Below are 13,397 nucleotides of genomic sequence, written 5' to 3' on the forward strand. Positions count from 1 at the left end.
TCTCTCCTCCTCCACACCTCCTCCTCCTTCTCCACTCCTCCTCCTCCTCCTCCACACCTCCTCCTCCTCCTCCTCCACACCACCACCTCCTCCTCCTCCTCCTTCTCCACACCTCCTCCTCCTCCACACCTCCTCCTTCTCCTCCACACCTCCTCCACATTCTCCTCCTCCTCCTCCACACCACCTCCTCCTTCTCCTCCATACCTCCTCCTCCTTCTCATCCATACCTCCTCCTCCTCCTCCACACCACCTTCTCCTCCTCCTCCACACCACCTTCTCCTCCTCCACACCCCCTCCTCCTTCTCCTCACCACCTCCTCCACCTTCTTCTACTCCACACCTCCTCCTCCACACCTCCTCTTCCTTCTCCTCCACACCTCCTCCACCTTCTCCTCCTCCACACCTCCTCCTCCTTCTCCTCCACACCTCCTCCACCTCCTACTCCTCCACACCACCTCCTCCACCTCCTCCTCCTCCACACCTTCTCCTCCTCCACACCTCCTCCTCCTTCTCCTCCACACCTCCTCCACCTTCTCTTCCTCCACCTTCTCCTCCTCCACACCTCCTCCTCCTCCTCCACACCACCTCCTCCTCCTCCTCCACACCTCCTCCTCCTCCACACCTCCTCCACCTTCTTCTCCTCCACCTTCTCCTCCTCCACACACAAAATTACTCTCAGAGGACAAAAAATGTCCCGAACAGTGCATGAGGGTTAAAAATCGACTTCAGTTTGGTTAACCAAGGAAACGCTTGCAAAGGGAAAAATTGCCGTTATTAATTGTTGTCCATGCTAGCAAGCGACATGACTTCATTGTGAAATTGAACGTTACAAATTACAAACAGCTATTTGTAGCCGCAGTCTATAAAGGCAAAGTAACCATTTTTTAAATTAATTAAAATTTGAAAAAAATGCATAAGCACTGTAACAGCTGTTTTCTAGTCTACGGAACTACTATGATTAAGATGTCAGATGCCAGAGTTCACCGGCGACCTCTCGACTTTCCAGTTTCAGTATTCAAGAGAATATAAAAAAAAGTATTTTCACCATGAAATATATGCTATACCGCCACACATATCTATGTAGCATATTGTCAACGGCCAATTATATGCTGCGTACAGTACATACCCTCTGCTTGTTGACCGTTCCAAGGAATGCGATGAAATGCCGGCTGTCAGGACCTGTCAGTCCTATTTGTGCTCATCCCTGGTTGCTAGGACACCAGTCTTCCCAGACTGGCCTCTCGCGCTCAGTACTTTGTATAGGTTTTCACACTACATGTTACCATTCAATTAGTATTGTGAATAGCAACAGTTCCTGTCAGCTTTTGGGCAGTAGTGGCTCAGTGGTACAGCAGGGTTGTCCAATAACCAGAAGGATGGTGGTTCGATCCCAACTCCTCCCTAGTCACTGTTGCGTGTCCTTGGGCAAGACACATAGCCTGCATAGCCTTAAGCAGTTTCCCGGTTTCTTAATTTAATTTAATTTATAGCCACAGTCAAAGTATTAAATAATAACAAACCACTGGTGTATTGATGACTGTTTTAATTTTGGTCTGTGCCGCTCCACATCTTGAATAGGACATCCTTGAAGACATTATTGATCTTAATTGATATTTTCCTGGGTAAGTAAAGGTTAAATAAAATAAATAACTTTTATTCTTTTAACAGGTTATCACCAGGGAACACAGGAACAAACCAGTGAGCTCAGAAGCAGAAATACAACAGTGACAGCCTGCCTTCAGACTCTGCTACCTGGCGAATTGCTCACCTGCATCTTGAACAGAGAAAGTGGTTAGTAATTAGTAAGATAGTAATGTTTTAATAATATTTTAACTTTTAAATGTGTTTGTATGCATTGCCATATTTAACTACTTTTATGTGTTTTTTTTGTTGTCATATCACGGAACTAGGACCATATGGATCAAGGAAATGGAAATTGCTGACCATGTCTCCAGAAAGTCTGTATGGTACTGAGTATAGATCTGTTGTTTGTACACTGTCCAAACTCAAGGTGTGCTATCATCAACACATTTATTGTAGATACAACAAAATGTTGCTTTACTGCGCTTTAGCATCAAAAATCTTGCACAGTGCTCCGTGCACATACAATGAACCAGAAAACCTGCTGTTCTTATTTCAGCACATTGACTGCCTTGTAACGCTGTTGATCAACATATAACATGTGAGCAGTGTGAAAAGTCAGCATACTTCACAGAACAGAGTCACTTGATTGAATCTGTCCTGTCTTTTGGCCTTTAGCAGGCCCCATTAGGGTTGGGATGGTTCAAGAAAAAATTCCAGTTCGGGGCGAGTGTTCTGTTCGGTATGTTCTAGTATAGTAGTAGTATACGTATAGTATGTGCGCACACATGTCTGTGTGTGTCTGCGCATGTGTCTGTGTGTATGCACATCTTTCCTCTGACCTACCTGATATAATGATGGGGAAACACTGCAGTCAAAGAATAGTCTGAATATATACCATATGAAAGGTCTGAGTCTGGAATAATACCATACCATACCATATAATGTGGAAAGGCAACAGCTGAATGATGAACAATATGACAGATATAATGTTTACAGTCTGATCAATAAACAGGATAGATGTCCTCTGTAGGTGCCTGTGAATGTTTTCCTGTATCCATGGCAACCTGAATGTTTATCAACTGAATGTTAATCTGAACTTAATTTGCTGAAACATGGTTAAGAATTAAAACAAAATGCTCTTATTTGGAAAAGTAGAAAATGTCCTAATATTATGAAGATATGAAAGAGAAACAGTTGAAGACAAGAACAGTATGAAGTCATGACCTTAAAGTTATTCCAGCCTCAGCCCTTTCATATGGTAAATTCACAGGCTATTCTGTGAATTTACCATATGAAAGGGCTGAGGCTGGAATAACACCATAAGACTATAAGAAGCACAGATTTGAATGTGGAAAAGTAGTATACAGCTGAAGGATGATCCATATGACAGATATAGTGCTTAAAGTCTGATAAAGACTACAAATATGGCTGCTTTGTATGCCTCTGTGTGTCCGCCTGTCACCATGGTAACGGCTCTGCCTGTCCGTGTGTGTAAGTTGGAGACACAGGTGACGATTAAACTGCTTTTACTCCTGTCAGGGCAGATTCTATGTATTTTAATGGGGTTGCACCCTCCGAACAACTTCTCTTTTTGTCCAAACTGAAGCCTTCATACCAAAAATAAGGACACCGTCAGAATCACAAGAAGTTGCTCTACACACAGTATAATTTTTATGTGTATGATGTCAAAGATGTGGAGATGGTTACACAATATGGCTGCTCTGCTTCTCTGTTTTTGGTTTTACATGATGTCTTAATGGAAGAATGACCGGCACTCTCCCCAAACAGCTGGATCTACAGGCAAACTTGATGTATAGTTTAGAAGTCATAAGTGAATTAGATAATGTTACAGCAATCAGATTTAGACCTTTAACTAGACTGTTGAATAAAGTTACCCATAAATCCACCAGTGACTTAGTGTATCTCATTTTAGTATCTGTTTTAAAAACTGAAATGCATCAAAGTGGTGTATAATGTTGTGGAACTTTTTCTGTGTCTTTCAGAGCTCTCTTCACACGCTGGTATGACCCTGACAAGAAAGTCTACATTATCCCTGACCTATCCTCAGACATGATGGAGCTCATCATTGAGTTTGCATACACCGGCTCTGTTAACGTGACAGAGTCCAATGCACGGAGGCTTTTCATGGCAGCTGATTACCTCAATATAGTGAAGCTGGTGCAAATATGCTGCAACTTTTTTGAAAAGACGCTCTGCCCAGATAACTGCATCGGCATCTGGCAGTTCACAAAAACCTACCACGCCCCTGAACTGCACCTCAAGGCTTTCCACTATGTCCTCAGTCACTTTGAGGATGTGGCTTTCGGCGAAGAGTTCCTGCAGCTCTCGGACCAGGATGTCAGTGACAATGACAAACAATGATGTTTGAGGCCATCATTCGGTGGATCACACATGAACCTCAGGAACGAGAAGGATACACAGATCTTCTCTTGCCAAAGGTACTTTATATTTAGGGCCCGAGCACCGAATGGTGCAAGAACGAGCAAGTATGTAGAAGAGAGAGCTCTCTCTCCTACATACTTGCTCCAAACGGCTTCAAACTTTCTGCACATGCTCAGAGCCCCTCCCTGAACGTCTCTATGTCATCATGATCTGTGCCACTCGAGGCACTCCCTTGTGGTGGAGACAGGAAGTGCCATGTTCTACACTGACATGCACTTGTCTCACACTGTTTAATCCTTCCCTGTCATTACACAGCCAAATGAGGATCACAGATCTGAAGTCCTACAGAGACACCTGTTTGGTTTCCTGTATCATGCTGCCCGTGGCGGTGGCGACTGTTGAACCTTCACCATGAAACATCAACTTCTTATAACTTCGCCGTGCATCGTCCTAACGTCCTCAAATTTTTTTCATGTCATAACGGTCCATCCCCCAACATGTCTGCATGCTCATAAGTCACCTGCACAGCGCCACCTACAGGAAACTGGAAGTAAGTAACACGCCTTGTTCCAATTTGCACACCCCGCAGTTTTGCGAACTCCTCCTAGTGGAATTGCTTGATGCGGCTGAAAATTGGTGCACTCGCCCTTAAGGGCTTAGGGACCAAAAGTTATCAAAAACGCAGCACTTCGTCATACGGTCTGGCTGTGGCGCCACCACAAATTTGACCCTTCGCCAACGCACAGGAAATGGATGTGTTTGTGGCTGTATCTCCCACATACTTCATCCAATGTAAATGAAAAAAATCAGGCATGCTGAGCCTGTCATTCTGAACAGATTGATATGCTAATGACCAGAAACTCTCATAGCGCCACCTACTGGCGGTCTGAATTATGTTCAGGCTGATTATCCATGTTCCACACCTCGTATTTGAATGAACTCCTCCTACGGAAATACTCTGACGGACCTGTGACTTTGTCACCTGGTTCTGAAGACATGGCTGAGCAAAAGTTATCAAAAGAGATAAGATAAGATAAAACTTTATTAATCCCGAAGGAAATTCTTGTGCCAGAGGTATCAAGTCATATTAAATGCAGTTAAGTACAGAGTATAAGAGTGTAAGTGTCACTATAATCCAAAATAAGAGTACAGTACGCAGTATGAGCACAATATATGATACATGGATACAATATGGAGATGTAAGGTGCTAAGTAAACATAAATATAGACCAGTGGAGGGAATGACAGTGATGCCTGACATGATTATCTAGCGCTTCTCCCTACAGAAAGGGGAGGAGTTATACAGTCTGATGGCCACTGGCAGGAAGGACCTCCTGTGGCGTTCTGTGCTGCTCCTCGGTAGTCTCAGTCTACTGCTGAATGTGCTCCTGTAGGACAGCAGTGTGTCGTGCAGGGGGTGAGACGTGTTGTTACGAATACTGAGGAGTTTCCTCAGTATCCTCCTCTCCGTCACCTCCACCACAGACTCCAGCTCCACTCCCAGCACCGAGCCAGCCTTCCTAATGAGCTTGTTGAGTCTGTTGGTGTCGGCCGTCTTCATCCTGCTGCCCCAGCACACTACAGCGTAGAAGATGACGCTGGAGACCACCGAGTGGTAAAACATCTGCAGCATGGTCTGGCAGACGTTAAAGGACCTGAGTCTCCTCAGTAGATACAGGCGACTCTGTCCCTTCCTGTATATTGCCTCTGCATTTGTGGACCAGTCCAGTTTGTGGTCAATGTGGACACCCAGGTATTTGTAGCTGTCCACAATGTCCACGTTGGTACCCTTGATGCTGACCGGGTTAGGGAGTGTCTGGTGCTTCCTGAAGTCCACCACCAGCTCTCTTGTCTTTGTGACATTCAGCTGCAGGTGGTTCTGTCCGCACCACTCCACAAAGCTGTCCACCACACTCATATACTCCGCCTCCCGACCTCTGCTGGTACAGCCCACAATGGCAGAGTCATCAGAGAACTTCTGCAGGTGGCAGGACTGTGAGCAGTGTCTGAAGTCCGATGTATAGAGTGTGAACAGGAATGGAGACAGTACCGTGCCCTGGGGTGCCCCCGTGCTGCTCACTATCGTGTCCGAGACGGTGTTCCTCAGCCTCACAAATTGTGGTCGACCTGTAAGATAGTTAGTGATCCAGGTGACCAGTGGGGTCTCTACCTGCATGTCCAGGAGCTTCCTATTCAAAAGGGCAGGCTGCACGGTGTTAAACGCACTGGAAAAATCAAAGAACATGATTCTAACAGTGTTACCTGCCTCCTCCAAGTAGGTGTGTGCTCTGTGCAGCAGGTAGATGATGGCGTCCTCCACTCCAATACGGGGCTGGTAAGCAAACTGCAGGGGGTCCAGCGATGGTTCCACAACAGCACGCAGGTGTTTCAGGACCAGCCTCTCCAGAGACTTCATCACATGTGAAGTCAGAGCAACTGGTCTGTAGTTGCTGTGTGTGCTTGGATGTTTGGTCTTGGGCACAGGAACAAGGCATGTTGTCTTCCACAGGGCAGGGACAGTCATCAGGCTCAGACTCAGGGAGAAGATGTGCTGGAAGACCCCACACAGCTGTGTGGCGCAGTCCCTGAGTACTCTGGGGCTGAGTCCGTCCGGTCCTGCAGCTTTTCCCGGTCGTAGGCGACTGAACTCCCTCCTCACATCCTCTGTGGTGATGGTAACTGTGGACACAGAAGAGCAGAGAGAGAGATCTGATGGGGGAGGGTGGGGGGTTGTTAATGGAAGGTGGGGTAAGGGGGGCAGGGTGATGTTATTGATGGGGAGGTGAGACTGGTTAGTATGGTTAGGGGGAGGGGGAGGAGGAGGAGGTACATTGTTGTTATCGACAGGTGTTAATGGTGCATCACAGGGAGGGGGAGGGTGGTATGTAAACTGTTGATGATTCTATTGTATATTTTATTGGTAGTTTATTTTATCATATATATCTTTTCTTAACTTATCCTTTGCTGTCTGTATCTGCTGTTGCAAAAATGCAATTTCCCCATTGTTTTTTTAATTCCCCACACTTAGTTGGATGGAGGACTGCGACACTGACAATCATTAAAGAAAATGCCATGCATGCAGAAGATGTATTGAAGCAAGATTTAAAGAAAAAGAAAAAAACTTCTCACCAGTGTACACGAGAGTGAAAGACAGCAGGTTCAAATAAGGATCCCGTCAGCTCTCCCTCCTCTAGTGGCTCCCTGCTTCTAGCGGAGGCAAAGCCAGAGAAGTGAGTGCGTATTGGGATCCGGCTCGAAGGACCAATTTATGTTAGAAAAATACACAAGAGATAATAGCTGGAGTTCACTCAAGTGTGTTTATTCCTGCAGGAAGGAGCAGTCACAGACACAGACAGTCGCCTCTGTAGGAGTGCTCAAGGTCTTTTCAGAGCAGCTCCCTTCTTATACCCTCTGTTATCTGACAGACACAGCTTCTCAGAATACACACATCTTAGAATAGGCACAAGCATAATCATAAAACAGGATCACAGGACTACGATAGTAATGATTAATCACTATACACTATAATTAATTAATAGTAAAAAACAAATTAAGGTAGAATTCTTCCAACAGAACTCAACATCAGTGCAGTTACACAGGACACACTCTGACATGACCTGACTAAATATACAATGATACACAACTATTATTCATGTAAACAATGTGACATTTTCTGTGCCAACATGGTGCCAGCATGGCCTCCATGTTGGTGGGAGGGGGTTGATACAAACAGAGGGCGGAGCTTCAAAGTGAAATATAAACCTCCTCTCAGTGAATCTAACAGTACGAGTCAGTGTGTGTCTGACTGCTACAGACAACTCTCCAGCAGGACGTGTGGATCCACTGCAGCAGGACTACAGTAAGTTTCAGCAGCTCTGCATTCTTCTGGTCTTTTCCTCTAGAACTGCATGTAAAGTTAGAAATGTGAGTCCCTGGTTAGTGTAACTAGTTTATTCCTTTCTAGTGTTTTTGTACACGGCCTGGATACCCTCCCCGTGAACCTGGAAGTTTGACGGTGCTAGCGGGAGTCGCTAGCTGCATTTGCGTTCAGAGCTTAGCCAGATTCCAGCGATTCTGTGTGAACAGGGTCTAAAATAACATGACACAGCTACCAGAGGTTTGCTAGTGTTTCCATGCAATGTTGGTTAGATTATAGAGGCAGTAGAAAGTTTGTCTGAAAGGTGAAGCAGTGCTGAGAGCTACAGAGTTCACCTGCAGTAAGGACACAGAGGACAGCTCCATCATCAGACAGTGTACTTTATTCAGAAAGCTGCACTGTTCACTGTTTAATGTCCAAAAGTGCAGGAAGTGTCCCTCACTGTTTTGTGTTATTATTTCAAGTTTCAATGTGTAACTGGGCACAGTGTTATCATGTGAAATCCAAACCCAGATGTAGACCTCATCCTGACCCTGGTCCCTGTGGACCTGTGACTGTTGCCTCTGTGCTTTCTAATTTACTGAACACTGAGTTTTATTCCACTGTTTGATCACAATCATGTGCACTACAGTTTCATGTTGTTTTCACTCTGAGCTGTTACGATGTAAATTGTTACACACTCAGCTTCAGGATCTTCCTGGTGTGTCCTCATAGATAATGGACTTCTCACTAGAAGAATTAGAGTCTCCTGAGAGCCTGGAGGTTATGCAGCTCATCCAACGTCTCATGGTGAGTTATTTCAACCTCAAACTTCAGTAAAATGTCTAAAATGATTGTTTTTGTCATCACACTAACATGCATGTGTGTGTTATAGGACAGCTGTTGTGACCCTGCTGTATCCAGGGAGGACCTCCGCAGGCAACTTGTAGAGATTGAATGTAAAGTTGTGGACATATTAACAAGACGTGCTCTTAAACTTGAGGCCATGGAAAAGGAAATGGCTCTTCTTACACAGCAGTGTGTTTTTTCTTACTCGGATTGATGCTGAGCAGCTGTTAGTGGAGGATCCTGGGGAAGAAATCAAACGTCCCCGTAATGGCTTTCATGTCTACATGCTATTTGTTTATTTTTGCTGTGCATTTAAAGAAAATACTGTTTTCCAAAATTCATTCTTATTTGATTCACATTCTTAGCAATTCATTGATTCGAATGAACAAGCTCTCAGTCAAACCTCAATCACATGACAACCGTTCTGCTAAGCTGTTCTTTTGTGTTACTGACATGCAGACACATGAGTCTCTTCTCATTCCACACTTTAGTATTTAATACCATTTAGTACTTACATTAAATATAACAAGTCACTACATCACCGTGTTCTTTAATCGTGGTAAAACATCATAAAAACATCTGAGCAGCAGCATCATAAATCACACATTCTACATGTAAACATCAACAAATGAAAACAGTCCCTTTGAATTAGGACTCCTGGAGACAAAGAAGCTGAGCATCAGGTTTGCAGTCATTTCAGGAGGAGGAGGAAGATTTGTTGATACTATTCATGATTCCATGGTTTTGCTTTTTTGCCCAAACACCAGTTTCCTTAATGTGTAACGAGCTAATAATGTTCAGCGTGTAGGTGGGCGTGTACGTGCGCCTAGCATGATAATAGACTGAACCACAGGTCTGGCAGACAGTATTGTTTGACCTGTGTGGATTCTCAGTTAGTGGAGAGGCTTTTCCACTTTTCTCCAATCACTACACACTTTTCAAAATTCTGACCAATTACACAACAGTATTTAAATATGACCCCAGAAAAAAAAGTTGTGCTCAGAGGAGGAGAACAAGCTGTGAGACCTCCCAAACACACTGTTGTTTTGTTTGGACTCTTTCTTGGTAACAGAAATAAACAGGACATATGAGAAGAGTTTGTAACACACTGATGGGAGTAATAACAACATTACACCCAGCAGACACTTTATTATGTACACCTGTTCAACACAATGTATTAATAACGGGTGGTCCAAGAAGTAAGAAGCAGCAGCAGTGTCTCCAGTGGAGCTCACAGCAGGATCCTCCTCCTATTATTCAGAGACCTGTTTGAAAATCTCAGCAGTCAAAGACACAAGTGGCAGCTGTCCATGGTGCTGATCAGGACCCTCACAGTGATGCAGTCAGGCTCTCTGTCTGATGTGTGTTGCTGCATGCACACAGGAACATTCTATTCTTCCTCATCTAGTTGATGCAGAATAAGAAGCAGGAGCTCATCACACTGTGAGCTGATGTTAGTGACTCTACACTCAATAAGAGACTTATTGAACAAAAGTCCACCTCTGCCTCCTACATGGGTCCAGCTGATGTTACAAGTACACACTACACACACTGTGCTGACGTCATTTCATCACAAAGTGTCTGTGAAATGATGATGTCAGATGTGAAAAGAGGTAAGGAAATGCTCAATATCATCTTCATCAGTCAATTTTTGCACTTCTGGTTCTGTTTAGCTTGTGGGCCAAAAATAACACATTGTAAAACAGAAGCTATGGACCTTATAAAATCTGACATCCAAACAGGACTACACAGACCATCAAATGATACCATCATATGTAGCACTGAGGTCTGAATGATTTCAGCTGAGCTGTGCAGGTCCTCTAAAGCCATCATTTACCAGTAGTCCAAATTGCTATGTATTTTGGTCCCTACGGGTAACCATAGTTACGTTGTACGTAAGCATGTAATGTTTTGAGTATGCCCCTGTATGAGGATGAGTTGAGCTCTGCCAAGTTGCTACACAGAGGCTAATAAATTGTGTCGTTTCTAAGAACTATTTCCTCATTTCCCTCACCTGAAATAACGATGGAAGATATAACAAATTGTTGTTCTGTACATTCTTTTGAAATATGAGAACTGAGGTCAATAAAGCTCACATCTACAAAAACAACAGTCACAAAGACAACTGTAGACAGGCAAACTCAGAGTCTTTATTGCAGATCAAAAATGATACGAGAAGACCTGAGTCAGCAACCGGTTGCAAAAACAAGGCATAATCCCTTCCTTCTAAAGCCATCAAGCCCCTCCTTGACTGCTACTCATCTTTTAATCTTCTGCCACTGTCCATCCATGGCACCTGGCCGTGTGTGTGTGCCTACTTGTGCCGGGTTAGCCCCCTGTCTCGCCAGGGTCAGCTGTTTTACACCACTGCTACAGCTGGGCAGCCCCTCTTTTTCTTACCAGGGCCCACTTGCTGCCCTGCCACCACATAGCAGCACATTGTCACACTTTTCTCTCTTGTTTAAACAGTCTCAAAATTCAAACCTTCGTAGAAAGTCAGGTATTATAGAATTAATTTGAATTTATTAATTGACAACTGTCTACAGACAATCAGGGCTATCAAGTGTTACATGCTATGTTAAGGAAATGATACTGCAGAAATGCAGTACAATTGATTGAACATGTCCCAGCATGCTTTACCTCCATCACATTCTGAGATACAGCTGATATACCTGAAGGCGCTGTGGCTTAGTTGGTCAAAGCGCCTGTCTTGTAAACAGGAGACCCTGGGTTCAAATCCCAGCAGTGCCTTTGTGTTTTCGGGGCAGCAGTGCCACAGTGGTATAGCAGGGTGTCCAATAACCAGAAGGTTGGTGGTTCAATCCCAACTCCTCCCTAAAGTCAATGTTGTGTGTCTTTGGGCAAGACACTTCACCCTAGCCTGTGGTGTACCTTGCTAGTCATCGTATGACACTGCTTGGCAGCAGCCTTAAAGAAGTTCCCTGGGATTACTAACGTATCTAAAATAAAACAAAAAACATAGTTTTATATAAATTATTTAACAATTCATTCAGGAAACCAATTCATTGAACTGGTTGCATAAAAAAATGTTTTTTCGACATACACACAAATCAACATGACAGATCTCAGTGTCAGCTGTCAGTTCACATTCAATAGTACACAGAAATAAAACCTACCAAAGAACATTAAACAAATAGTTCAGTTGGTCACACCTGTTTGGCAAACACTTGACTTATTTGTGTGGGTTCTCTTGTGGACAGTTAAAACACTATTTTGTCTAAAACATTTCCACCATAATTTGCAAGAAAATGGCTTCTCATCTGTGAGTTCTCATATGGAAAGTTAAGTTACTTTTTTGACTGAAACATTTGTCACATGTTTTGCAAGAAAATGGTTTCTCACCTATGTGGGTTCTCATGTGGGCAGTTAAACTACCATTTTGAGTAAAGCATTTCCCACATGTTTTGCAAGAATGTGGTTTCTCACCTGTGTGGGTTCTCATGTGGGCAGTTAAACTACCATTTTGAGTAAAACATTTCCCACATGTTTTGCAAGAATGTGGTTTCTCACCTGTGTGGGTTCTCATGTGGGCAGTTAAACTACCATTTTGAGTAAAACATTTCCCACATGTTTTGCAAGAATGTGGTTTCTCACCTGTGTGGGTTCTCATGTGAATAGCTAAATCATGATTTCGACAAAAGCATTTGCCACATGTGCTGCAAGAAAATGGCTTCTCACCTTTTCTACCAGGTTTACATTTTACAGATTTTTTTCCTGGAGGAGAGTTGTGAGAGACAATCCTGTCACAGCTTGGTTCTAGTTCAATATAGTTCCTTTCATTAGCAACAGTCAATATAGAGGGCTCAGTCTCCTCTCTCAGTTCATACTGCTCTTCCTCATGACTGCTGGAGAGAACATGCGGTTCCTTTCTAACCTGTGGGAGTTCTGGTTCCTCCCAATCCAGGCTGCTGTTCCTGTTCTGGTTACAGAGCTGCTGGTCAGCTAGAATCAGCTCTTTCTCCTTAAAATTGTGTTGTTGAGTGAGATCTAAAGGGTTAGAAGAAACAAGAAAACATGTTTTACAGTTTGGTTCATTAAGCTTAATATAAACATGGCACAGAACTGAATAGGATCCTGCATGAGTCACTGGATTCACTGCTTGTTTGCAGTTTCACATACCTGTTCTGTGTAACTTTATCTCAGGTATCAGCAGTGGGTCCTGATGGTTGAGCTCTTCTTTGTATTGGATGACAATCGGTTCAAAATGGTCCAGACTGGATTTTTTTTTCCTGGTTACAGAGCTGCTGGTCAGACAGGATCTCTTCCTCCTTACAGTCATGTTGTTGAGGGAGAACTGGAGGAACAAATGGACACAAAGCAGAGCTCTCAAGTTTTCAAGTTCAAGCTTAGAGTGAGTTTCCCAGTACCCCTTTGGTATACTGCTGCATCATCAACATTGTTATTTAATAGTAATACTAACATCTCAAATACCATTGTGGTTGATAGAAAATATCTATGATGTACTTTTTTAGGGCTGCAACGATTACTCGAGTACTCGAGTAATATTCGAAGGCAAAATGCATTAACAACTAATTTAGCATTCGACGACTCGTTAGTGACGTCATTGAGAATGATTCTCTTGTGGCGCAGCGGGATGATCAGTGTTTTGGGTTCAAGAGGTCCTGGGTTTGAAACGCAAGTGAGCAGTTTGCAGGTCAGACACATAGACACATGGTTTTGGCGCCG

At 43.7% G+C, this 13,397-nt stretch overlaps 1 non-coding gene across 1 annotated transcript; it reads left to right on the forward strand.

The window, feature by feature from the left end:
- Nucleotides 1-11,367: 11,367 nt before the first annotated feature.
- trnat-ugu (transfer RNA threonine (anticodon UGU)) lies at nucleotides 11,368-11,441 on the forward strand. Its single transcript has one exon. It is a non-coding gene; the product is annotated as a tRNA-Thr (tRNA).
- The last annotated feature ends 1,956 nt before the right edge of the window (nucleotides 11,442-13,397 follow it).

Source organism: Parambassis ranga, unplaced genomic scaffold, assembly GCF_900634625.1.
Source record: "Parambassis ranga unplaced genomic scaffold, fParRan2.1 scaffold_21_arrow_ctg1, whole genome shotgun sequence".
Taxonomy (NCBI): Eukaryota; Metazoa; Chordata; class Actinopteri; family Ambassidae; genus Parambassis; species Parambassis ranga.